Raw genomic sequence first — 12,218 nt, 5'->3', positions numbered from 1 at the left:
TTTGATGATTTTAGCCACTATATTTCCCTGGACATGATCATGTTTAGCATGCGTTCTAAAACATGGTGTTTGATTTAATCTGATATAGTCATCTGCATGCGGTATAGTTTCAAACTTGTCTCTAGCTTTGAAAGGGCTAAAATAACTTCTCCATGTATAGCCTAAAAGAATGCAAAGTATTCTACACCTTAACTTCTTATGGCCTTGTCACTGACAAATTCCATTCAGGTCTCTACGTACATTTGTGATGCAGAAATGTTTATGCTCTCACAATATGTATTAAACGAAAGAAACTTGTCGAACTTCTGCTGAAATTGTAGCAGTGTTAAACTGGAAATATTGTTCTATCAGCATAAATTATCTGGTATTCCCTACTGGGCATATATGGTTTTTATTAACTTCATCATGGAATCACCAGGTGAAATTGTCTCTATATCGAATTTGTGGATCATGAGGGTTAATGTTACCATTCTGTTTCAAGAATTTTATATTTTGGTTATTGCTTTGTTCTTGGTATGTTTCCACAGGAAGAGATGCCTCCATAATTGGTATCTGGAGAAGGTAAAAGGAACTTGGAAGCGTTCTCCTTCTGAGAGTGTAGGGAATGTTAATGTTAGGCCAGTCATCATATGGTTTGCATTTCCCTGTCGAAGATCCCGGAGATGTATTGTTATTAATAATCTGTTTTTGACCAGCAATTCTCCGTGTTTGTGTCCTCGACCTGAGGTCGGTGTGCTGCCCGGCAAACATGATTTTTTCGAACAAATGCACGGTAAATTTGAGAAAAAAAGGTTATAAAGTTGGAGGTAATCTTGCTGTGTACTTTCAAATCAGCCACTATTGTAAGGAAAGATTCTGGTCTTATTGGGTTGAAGTCAGCTGGGCCACGGAGAAGCCAGAATGGAGGATCGCGATCGTGTTTCACTACTCCGTTTTCCTCGAAGCAGTGAGGCTACAGGCCGTCGAACTCTTTGCGGCCATCTCGTGGAGCTTATCCGCCCACGGTCGTGGGCGGCGCAACGACCCAAGCTCCGATCTGTTTTGCACCGTGAGTAAGCTGACCGGTGACCACTCTCCTCCTTGTAAATCCCCGAAGCAAAACCAAAAGGAAGCCCGCGCGATGTCTTCTAGGGCGCCCTCCTCCTCACCGTAAATCCTTAGGCCCTGTTTGGGGGAGCTGTTGGCAGTAGAGCTGTTGGAAGTAGAGCTGTTGGAAGTAGAGCTGTTATAAAAAGCTGTTTGTTGTTTGGTAACTATATTTTTAAAGTGCTGTGGCACTTTAACATAGGTTTGGTAAACAAACTGAGAAAGTACTTTTATATGATAAAATTACTATAAAGGACATTGCATAGTATTATACAATAGAGCATGATAAAACATAACATATATTAATATATAATATACGATATAGTTTAATATTACTATAATATAAAATATTATTATTATAATATAGTAATATGATATTGCATAGCATAGCATAATGGTAATATAATTATTAGAATAAATTAATTTTCTATAATATAACATAATATTAAATTATTTAACATAACATATTAATGTATTATGATATAATATAATATATATTATGTTTATAGTATAATACAATAATAAAGGTATAAAATATTATAATTATTAGTATTAATTAATTTCTCATAATATAACATAATATTAAATTATTTAAAATAACATATTAATGTATTATGATATAAGGTAATATAATATAATATGTATAGTATAATACAATAATAAAGGTATAAAATAATATATTATTAGTATAAATTAATTTTTCATAATATAACATAATATTAAATTATTTAAGATTACATATTAATGTATTATGATATAATGTAATATAATAATATACTTATAGTATAATATAATAATAAATAACCATTTATCTGTTTAATAGATTATCTCTTTACTTAACTATTTGCAATGGCGACAAATTCACTGTACTTATCAATATCATAAGGATCAGATTATTTGCCACTCACTCATTATTTTTCTTTATATTTATTTATTTATACGTTCATTCGTATATATATTTTTATTTATGCATTTATTTATTTATTATTTTATCCATTGAAATATATTTATTTATTATCTAATTTATTTATTCATTCATTCATTCATTTATATAAATATTTATTTATATATTTATTTATTTATTTATTCTTTTATTTTATTTTATTTTCTTTTATTTTATTTCCTTTTCTTCTTTTTTTTTCTTTTCTTTTTTTCTTCTCTTCTTCTCCTTCCTTCCTCTGCCCCCTTCTCCGTAGCACCGGAAGGGGGCCAGGCCGCGGCGGCCGCCGGAGGGGGCCGGGCCGAGGCCGGCGGCAGTCTCGGTGGCCGACGGCGCTGAAGGGGGTGCAGCACTACGGCGGCGGGGGAGCGGGACGGGGTGCCGCGGTGGGGGAGAGAGACGGGGTGCAGCGGCGGGGGAGAGGGAGGAGGTGCGGCGGGGGAGAGGGAGGGGGTGCGGCTCTGCAGCGGTAGGGGAGAGGGAGGGGGTGCGGCGGCGGGGGAGAGGGAGGCACTGCCGCTGCGGTGGGGGAGAGGGAGGGGGTGCGGCGGCGGGGCACTGCAGCGGCGGGGGAGAGGGAGGGGGTGCCGCGGCGGGGGAGAGGGAGGCACTGCAGCGGCGGCGAGGGAGAGGGAGGCGGCAGCGGCGGCAGGGGAGAGGGAGGCACAGCAGCGGCAGCGGCGGCGGTGGTGCGGGGGGAGGGGTGGGGGTGCTGGTGGGTTGGGAGAGGAACAGGGCGGGGGGGAGGGGGGGGGGGTTTGGGGCAGGTCGGTTGGGAGAGGAACAGGTGGTACAACGAGATTTTGGGGGGAGGAATTTTTTTTTTACATGGGGGTATTTTGGTCAAAAAGACAGCTTTCCGAAAAAGCTGAAAACAGCATTTTCGGAAAGCTCCAAATTGGAGCTTCCCCCCAAAAGCTGTTTTCAGCTTCCCCCAAAAGCTGAAACAGCTTTTCAAAAAATTTACCAAACACCATTTTTTAGCTAAAAGTACTTTTGGAGGGCCAGAAAGTGCTTTTTGGCCCTCCAAAAGCTCCCCCAAACAGGGCCTTAGTCTGCCGTAGATCTCTCCACCTCCAGCTTCGTTCGAGATCCTTTCGATCGGTAGTGGAGTTTTCGTGTACTTTCCTGGAGATTGGAGAGATGGATTTGGCTCGTGGTCTGCTACAATCCAATGCCTTTAATCATGGTGTTGGTTTGAGTTCTGGGACACTGAATTCTTGGCTTAGGAATAGAAGAAGCAGTTATAATTTTCTTGGAGAAACTCGGATTTACTATTAATCATATTCTTTGAGGAGCAGAAAGGGTGGATATATCTGTTGGTGGTTGTTTGATGCTAAGTAGAGCTTGTGGGGGAGATTTTGGTAAGTTCCTTCATCTCTCTCGGCAGCAGAGATCTTTGGATTTTAGTATCTTTAACCCTCGAAAACTTTCGAAGGCATTATTTTTCTTCCAGTGCCAGAAAAAAAAAAAAGAAAAAGATTCTTTAACATATGTTGATGGTTACAGTCAAGATATTAGAAAAGAAAACTGAAAGCTCTTCAAGGGATGAGCAAAAGCATCCGCACGAGGGTAGGGGTGTAGGATCCAAATCTGCTGTAGAGCCAAACGATTCAGGGGAGGATTCAAAGGAGACCGACCTATCAACTGGAGGATCTGACGGAAGTGCTACAAAAAGCACCAAGGAACTGGAAGTCGCTCGACTTAACAGTACAATGTCTGAAGAAAAAGCGCAAAGGATATCAGAATCGGCAATATCCTTAAAGGATGAAGCAGAAAGTGCCCGGAGAGATGTTACTTCTGCTGTTTCTACCATTCAGGAGATTGATAATGAAGAGAGTATTGCTAAAGAAGCTGTACAGAAAGCCACCATGGCACTTTCCATGGCTGAAGCTAGGCTGCAGTTAGCAATAGGAGCTTTGGGTTCCAAAATGGAACAAGAAGAATCACCTGAAACTTCTATGCAGAATAACGAGGAAGAAGAACTCTCGTTTGCCCAGGATGTGGGCTGCTGACTTCAGCCCCATTCTTCTTTTAGGAAGAGCCGGAACAGAGGATCGCGATGGCGATTCTCTTCGGCTCCTCCGGGGACAAACGGGGCAAGGGCGCCGCGGGTTCCCAGGATGTGGGCTGCCGACTTCAGCCCCATTCTTCTTTTGGGAAGAGCCGGAACAGAGGATCGCGATGGCGATCCTCTCCGGCTCCTCCGGGGACAAACGGGGCAAGGGCGCCGCGGGTATCCCGCAGCACCCCTCTCCAGTCAATCCGCGGCCAACCACGGCCGCGGATTTCGCTCGACTGCCACGATTTTCGCGGCGGAGAGTCGTTACGGAGAGAGGGGGGGGGGGGGGGGGGGTTGATAAAAACCCCCCATTTTCTCCTCAATCGGTCACCTCCGAGCCCCCTCTTCCTCCTCCTCCCTCCTTCCCTCCTTCTCTTTTCCTTGGTGACCGGCATGCCCTCCCGTCCGATCAACCGTCCGAAGCCCCTTCATGGGCCATCCCCTGTTCCAAGATTTGTTTTGGCCGTCGGAAAGCCCCACCACCGTCGCCGCCACTTGACCACCGGACTGAGCCACCTGCGGTCGGGATCCGCCGCCTCCATCGACCGCCGGTAAGCTCCTTCTTTGGCTCTTCGTTCCATAGCCATTTATCCTTGATTTTTTCCTTTGTTTTGGCCCCAAACCGAGACCATGCTCGGTTGTCTTCATGCCTGTCGCCGCAGCGACCGCCGGCCGCCGCTGCGGTCGGCTGGCCGTCGACCGGGCGAAGGCCCCCCCGGCCACCTAGGCCGGCCACCCAGGCCGGCCACCTCGCCGATCCCCCTTCCTCTTCCGTTCTCCCATCTCCCCTGTCCGTGGGGAGCTCGGTGAGGAAGAAGGCCCATTGTGGGCCGTGAGCACTATGATGGGCCGTCGGGCCCTGTTCACTGCAGGCCCAACTTGGGCCCAATTCAGTTCGGTTGGGCCTAGTTGGGCAGTACCTTTGTGGGCCCAACTTGAGCCCAGATTAGTCCGGTTGGGCCTAGTTGGGCAGTACCTTTGTGGGCCCAACTTGGGCCCAGTTCAGTTCCGAGCCCGGAACCCGAACTCGGAATCCGAAATCCGAACCCATTTGGCCAATAAATGGAATTTTGCAGTTAAGCCCTTGGCAGTATATTATTTTAAAAAAGGGTCTTCTGTAATTTGTATTTGATCCCTATAGGAAAGATTTATTACATAAAGGTCTCCAACTATATTTATTTGGTCCCTTTACTCAAGCTTTATACAAAATAGTACTATATAATTAGGTATTGGCCCCTGAAATGAAATTTTATAAATAAAATAATTAGAGACCAACTTTGGGGGCTCTGTTGGGCCGAGTCCAGTAGTATTATTTTTGGATTTTGCTTAGCTCTAAAATTTACAAAGAAATTAATTAAATGTTAACAGGTGAACCTAATTCGCCTACCTGAAGTAGGAATTAAGCGAGAAGAGGTAAGTAACTTAATACTTCAAGTGTGATTTCCAAATTGTTTGATAAACTGATTAAGTTTCGACATATATTTTGTATTCAATAAAATGAGTCAGGCATGTTAAATTTTATTTGAAAATCATGTTATATGCTTTGAAATCCGTGAAATATGATGGTACAGTTTATGAAATCTATTTTTATATATATGCATTCTCAGCATGGCTATAATCTGTTATGTTCTGTTCTGACCCCGCCAATGGGGATTCTACGTTGGACCTGTTGACTTGTAATCTGTGAGGAACCGGTTTCGACACCGCGCCACCAGTGATTAGAATAGTAGTTTCTAGACACCGTTGCCACCGGTGACTAACAATAGTGGTTTCTGGTACTCTGTGCAACCTATGCCACTCGGTTACGTGGCCGTAGCCTATCATGTTCAGATTCTGATATTAGAGTTTTCGAAAAAATGATAATAAGTTTTGAAAACAGCAAAACGATGTTATTTATAATTTATTTCAGACATTATCCTGTATTTTGATCTGATATACTCTGACCTCACTTTGGGGTATTTGTTGCTTACTGGGCTAGTATAGCTCATTATTTTATTTTATCTGTTTTTCAGATCCAGAGGCTTGATCACACGGGATTGGAGAGTGCGTTAGATTTTCCAATGATTTCTTCGGTTATTGGCATTTTAGTTAGATTAGTTTGGACTTTTGAATTATGTTAGCAAATGTTAGTTTGGAATTTTGTAAGACTGTTTTTGAATAACTTTAATTATTTATGTCAATTTTAAGCATATGTGATTATCCTCAAATAAGTTTTGAACATCTGTGATTGCTCCGATATGTTTCGATGCCTTGCATGCCTGTGCAGCCCACCGTGCGGGCATGCGGCGTCTGCCGCGCCTCGGGCTCGGTGCGTGATACAGGAAGAGATTGAGGATTGTCAGGCATGCTTGGCAAAGTTTGAGCCAGAATTGAGACAAACTCAAGCCAACAAAGGAGAACTACAGAAGAGTTGCTGAGAAGGTTCAGTTGAATGCTTTAAAGGCTGAGGAGGATGTGGCTAATATAATGCACCTGGCTGAACAGGCAGTGGCTTGTGAACTGGAAACTACTCAGCGTGTGAATGATGCAGAGCTTGCATTTCGGAGAGCTGAGAAGGCCAATGTTTCTGCTAATGCTGCGGAGCAGCAAGCTGTGTCTTCCCAAGAGCAGCTAAACAATGAAGAACCTCCTGTTCTGGAGGAGGCGAGCAAGGATGCTGGAGGTGATATTACTACTGAGGGAAATGAGAAGATTGAAGATAATTTATTGGCTGGAGGTATAGCTGTTAGAAACATTGAAGAACTTAAATCATCTGATGACATTGATGGTCAAGAGAATGGGAAGTTGAGTTTGGATTCTTAAGGAGTAGAGGCTGATAAGGTGGAAAAGTCGAAGAATGTCTCACAGGCAAAGAAGCAGGACATACAATAAATCGAAGGACCTGACCAAGGACAGTTCTTCGCCTCTAATTGCCCCCCAAGCATTGTTAAATAAATCATCTCGATTCTTTTCTGCATCATTCTTTTCTTTTAAGGCAGAAGGAAAACAAGTCACACCTGCATCGGTCTTCCATGGGCTTATTATTTCTGCAAGGAATCGTGCACCCAACCTGGTTCTTGGAATAGTGTTTCTTGGGATAGGGGTTTTCTTTCTTAATAATCGAGCAGAAAAGAATTCTCATTTGCTTTATCAGCCAGATATGGTTACTGGCATTGAAGAAGTTGCTTCAACTGCAAAGCCTGTCGTTGGAGCAATAAAGAGGATTCCAAAAAGATTAAGAAAACTTATTGAGCTCTTACCTTAGGAAGAGATAAAAAGAAGAAGAAGCTTCCCTTTTTGATGTGCTATGGTTACTTTCTGGCCAATGTTGTATTTGTACCAATATTTCACAAAATACCTGGAGGTGCACCTAACTCGTCTAACTGAAGTGAGATTTTTGAAGCAAAAAAAATAAGTAACTTAATATTTCAAAATGTGTTTTTTAAATTATTTAACAGAATAATTTATTAGTTGATTAAATTTTGATATATATTTTGTACTTAGTTAAACGGGTCAGGCATGTTAATAATCATTTTAAAATTATGTTATATGTTATGAAATCAGAAAAATATGACTAAAAAAATTATGAAAAATTATTTTGTATATATATATGTATTCTCAGCATGGCTATAATCTGTTCTGGCCCCGCCGAGATTATTCGTTGGCTCTATCAACTTGTACATGCGAGAAACTAGGTTCGACACCACACCACCAGTGATTAGCATAGTGAATTTGGACATCGTTGCCACCAATGATTAATAATAGTAGATTTGGACACTGTTGCTGGTTAATAATGGTGGATTTGGCACTTTGTACAACCTATGTCACAGGGTTACGTAGCCATAGCCTATTTATATTAGAATTCTGGTATCAGAGTTTTCTGAAAATGCTTAATAAATTTTTTAAAAAATATGTTTACTTGTGATTTATTTTTTTATTCGTTAATTTGTGCTTTTATTAAATATCTGGCATGCTTTGACACCGCTCTGAAATATTATATTGCTTACTGGGATAGTATAGCTCATTATCATATTTTTCTGTTTTTCAGATCCAAATGCATAGACACCTGATTGCTTGGAACTTGGGGAGTGTGCTAAATTTTCTGATAATTCCTTTAGTTATTGACATTTTAGATAGACTAGTTAGAGTATTTGATTTATGTTGACATATGGTAATTTGAAACTTTAGAAGATTGCTTTGAATAAATTATTGATTAACAAAATTCAAGAATTTGTAATTTCTTTGATATGTTTTGTTGCCTTGCAAACCTGTACGGTCCGCCGTGTAGGTGTGCAGCATTCGTCGCACTCGGGGATCGGGGCGTGACAACTATTGCATGCTTCAAATCACCCACATCACCAACATCACATCCTTTGGCATTGAAACCAAAAGTGCATCTTAATTATTAAGCATGGAAGATTGGAATAGTTAGAATTGGGAGGACCAGCCTTTGAGTAGTTAGACTGCTCCCAATGATTATAGGGTAATAACTCATATTCCTCCTATGACCAATGAACTCATTGCAAGGCCTCACATACGATCAATGAACTAAAATTTCTTTTACATACACGAAGGGGAAAAAAAATAAAAATAAAAAAAGTAACATCCAATGTGCTATGCTTGTGTAACTCATTGTGGTCTACCTTATAGGAAGTCACAGTCTGATGATAAAGTCTCTAGTCGTTCATAGATATGCAAGGCATTCTATTTTTAATTAATTCTTCTTTTCTCCATGTCTCACTTGATGTAACGAGCCCTAGTGGGGCTTGTAGTGTGAGAAGAAGGATCTGTCCCATATATACAAAGGAAAAAGCTTATGTGGTACCCTGGACTGGGCTCAGTCCACTTGACCGGCCCAGCCACCTAACTAGGGCCTCGCGTGCGTCACACGTGAGGGGCTGGAGTTTTCTTCCTCCCCGATTGCGATGAATTGAGAGTTCATCGCGATCCGGATCTCAACCAGATAAGGCCTAAGATTAGTTATTTAAGATCCCCTTCCCTTCTCTTTCGAATTCACCTAATATTAAGCCATCAATTCTGAGCCCTTCCTCCGACCTTCTCCCTCGTCTTGTCACCGGAAGGACTTCCTAGGAACCCTCACCGGATTGAGGTAAGCACTCTCCTTTCTTCTTCCTTTCTCTCTTCTCTAATTGTAGGACGATTGGCCTTGATTTGGCCGAGCCGCCTTTTGTCGTCGTCGGAGCTCGCCACCATGGCCACACTTGAATCCCATTGAGGAGGAAGGAAAAGATTGACTCCCCTATTTTGAAGAAGAGTCTCTCTCTTCTTTCTCTCTCCTCTTTTCTCTCTCTTACTAGACTTTCTCTCTCTTCCCCATCCTTTCTCTCTTGTTTTCCTCTCTAATGAACTCTCTCTTTGGAGATGTTGGATCTAGATATGGCATCTCTTTCTATGATTTTGGATAAACCCTATGAACAGTTCTGATCCATGGTCGGCGAGCGGCGTGCCATCCTCCACCTGGATCTTTTCTGGATATTGTTAGAATTACTCACCATGATTTCTATCTAACCTCGATCTCTATCTAAACCCTGTATCCTAGTGCGAGTATGATCAGATGAATTCCGCTTTGATCGGGCCAACTAGGGTGCTGGGTTCCATTACTGCTCGATCAGCTCTATCCTTCTTCATTCTTAAAGAGCATGAAGCCCTATCTCTCTTTGTTTGGGTTCCAGTTGACTCCACTGGGAAGGCTCTGAACTGCCCAGGTACCCAGTCAATAGATCGATCCATTACTTCATTCCCAACTAGATCTTTTAAAATTTGGCCACTATTTATCTTTACCTGACCAACTAAATTCTTTTTGCTCGGACTGGCCTGGGCGGTCGGGCACTATCATCTTACCGACCTGATTTGGGCGCATGAGGCCATTTTTTAATAGTATTTTAATTTTTGACTTCGCTTGGCTTCTGATATGATGATGAAATTAATAATATTTTAATAATATTAAAATAGGTGCTCCTGACCTATCTAACTGAAGTAAAATTTAATTAGTTGATTAAATTTAATTCTTCAAAGTGTGTTTTCTAATTTTTTGGTAAAATAATAATTAGTTGATTAAATTTAATTAAGATATCTATTGTATACTTGTTGCCCAAAAAGACAACCGAAGAGGGGGGGGGGGGGGTGAATTGGGTTTTAAGTAATTATTGCAAATAAAAACTTAATGAGTAACTAATTAAACCTTATTGCAAGTGGATTAATTAGTTTACTATATGCAGTGAATGAAGGGAATGGAAGAGACAATGAAACAATTACAAACACAAGAGATTTTATAGTGGTTCGGAGCTAACCCTTGCTCCTACGTCCACTCCCCAAGCTTCACTTGGGAGTTCACTATAATCCCTCGAATTACAGCCGGTTGTTTTACAAGCTCACAACCCAACTTGTTGTTTTACGAGATCACAACGAACTCAGTCAGTTTTCACAGGCTCACCGACTAGAACCACCCGATTGTTTTTTCGGGATCACAATCAAACACTTACACGTTGGTTTTACCCTCGGCTCACCAACCAACCTTAACATCCTTGATTCAATCCCCTGATTGAGTCAAGTAAGAAAAGTAGTTTGAAAAGAGTACAAGGATAGCTTCTTGAAAAGCAAATATAAGCAATATGAATAAAGAAGAGTTAGAAGCCCTCAAACAGATTTTTGGATGTGAAGTAAGGGGCTTCTTGAACTCTGCAACTCCTCTTTTGTGTGCTGAAGATTTGCTGTCAGAAGGAGAGCCTCGAATGCGAGGAAGACGTTTGGAGGATGGACTTCAATACACTTCTTCCTTCTTTCTCTTGTATTTACTCTTGAGTAGCTTTGGTAGGTGGAAATCCCTTTTGCTTTGAATGAAGTCTCTCTCTTAATGTCTATTACTGTTCACTTTGGCTATTTAAGCAATCCCCATCGAAAACTAGCCGTTAGACACACTTTTAGAGCCGTTCTGCACAATCTGCAACTCCTGACACAGTGTCCGTTGGGATTGGAGTCGACTCGCTCGATCTAGAGTCGACTCGCCTGTTGCTGGAGTCGACTCATGCTTTACTGGAGACGACTCGCCCACTGTTCAAAATTTGAAATAAAGTGCTGTCCCGTTCTGGAGTCGACTCGGCCAAACTTGGAGTCGACTCGCCAATATCCGGAAATGACTCTGCCTTCTAGAGACGACTCATTTTTAGGAATCCAAAGGTCTTTCTTTCGGATTTACTTCCTCGAGTCGACTCGGATTCTCTTGGAGTCGACTCGGCTCTCAGAGCCTGAATACTGATATTCTGTCTTTGGAGTTGAACTGCCTCGGAGTCGACTCGGACTTTGCTGGAGTCGACTCGGCTCTCAGACACCGAAGTTGGCTTTCTGACTTTTAGTCTTGCATTCCTCTGAGAGTCGACTCTTGCCTTTTTTGGAGTCGACTCGCCAACCGTTGGAGTCGACTCGAGTTCTTCTGGAGTCGACTCGGCTCTCAGAGTCCAAAAACAACTTCTCTGTCTTTCTGTCTGTTACTCCTTGGAGTCAACTCGAAACTATCGGGGGTCGACTCGGCAAGCATCGGAGTCGACTCGAATTCTTCAAGAGTCGACTCGGTGACAGGGTCTGAGATTCATCTTTTTGTCCTGCTGTCTGTTCTCAGTCGGAGTCGACTCGTAGTGTACCGGAGTCGACTCGAGCATGTGCCAGAACATCTGAAACACTTGGAGTCGACTCGAAATCCTCTGGAGTCGACTCGAGTTTCAGCCTTTGACTTAAGTTGTTTTCCACATGCACTCAAAAGAGGATTCTTACAAATTTTGCCTGATATACTCGATTGAATTCATTAGTATAACATAAAATATACTCAATGGCTTTGTGCTCATCAAAATTAAATAGGGTTATAATCAATCACTCCACAATCTCTCCCTTTTTGATGATGACAAAACATTGAATATCTTTGAAGTGAATTGCTCAAACATTCAGTAAAAGTTTTGAAATGAATTCAAATGTCTGGTTATTTTAATCTATCCAGAATTGAAAGGTATGGATCAATAAATCCTGAAATTAAGGCTCCCCTTTTCATTTGGAATTATATAAGCCTTTATATCATGCAATCAATTGTTTGGCTTATATGAAGTTAATGATTTCGCTTTCTTAAGATTTCAGATTCTCCCC

General features: G+C 41.8%; 1 pseudogene; it reads left to right on the top strand.

The window, feature by feature from the left end:
* Nucleotides 1-3,525: 3,525 nt before the first annotated feature.
* On the top strand, nucleotides 3,526-7,454 carry LOC103719378 (annotated as a pseudogene).
* Nucleotides 7,455-12,218: the final 4,764 nt, after the last annotated feature.

This window comes from Phoenix dactylifera, unplaced genomic scaffold (assembly GCF_009389715.1).
Source record: "Phoenix dactylifera cultivar Barhee BC4 unplaced genomic scaffold, palm_55x_up_171113_PBpolish2nd_filt_p 001185F, whole genome shotgun sequence".
Taxonomy (NCBI): Eukaryota; Viridiplantae; Streptophyta; class Magnoliopsida; order Arecales; family Arecaceae; genus Phoenix; species Phoenix dactylifera.
The sequence above is the reverse complement of the archived record's forward strand: the minus strand, read 5'-3'. Positions and strand labels throughout refer to the sequence as shown.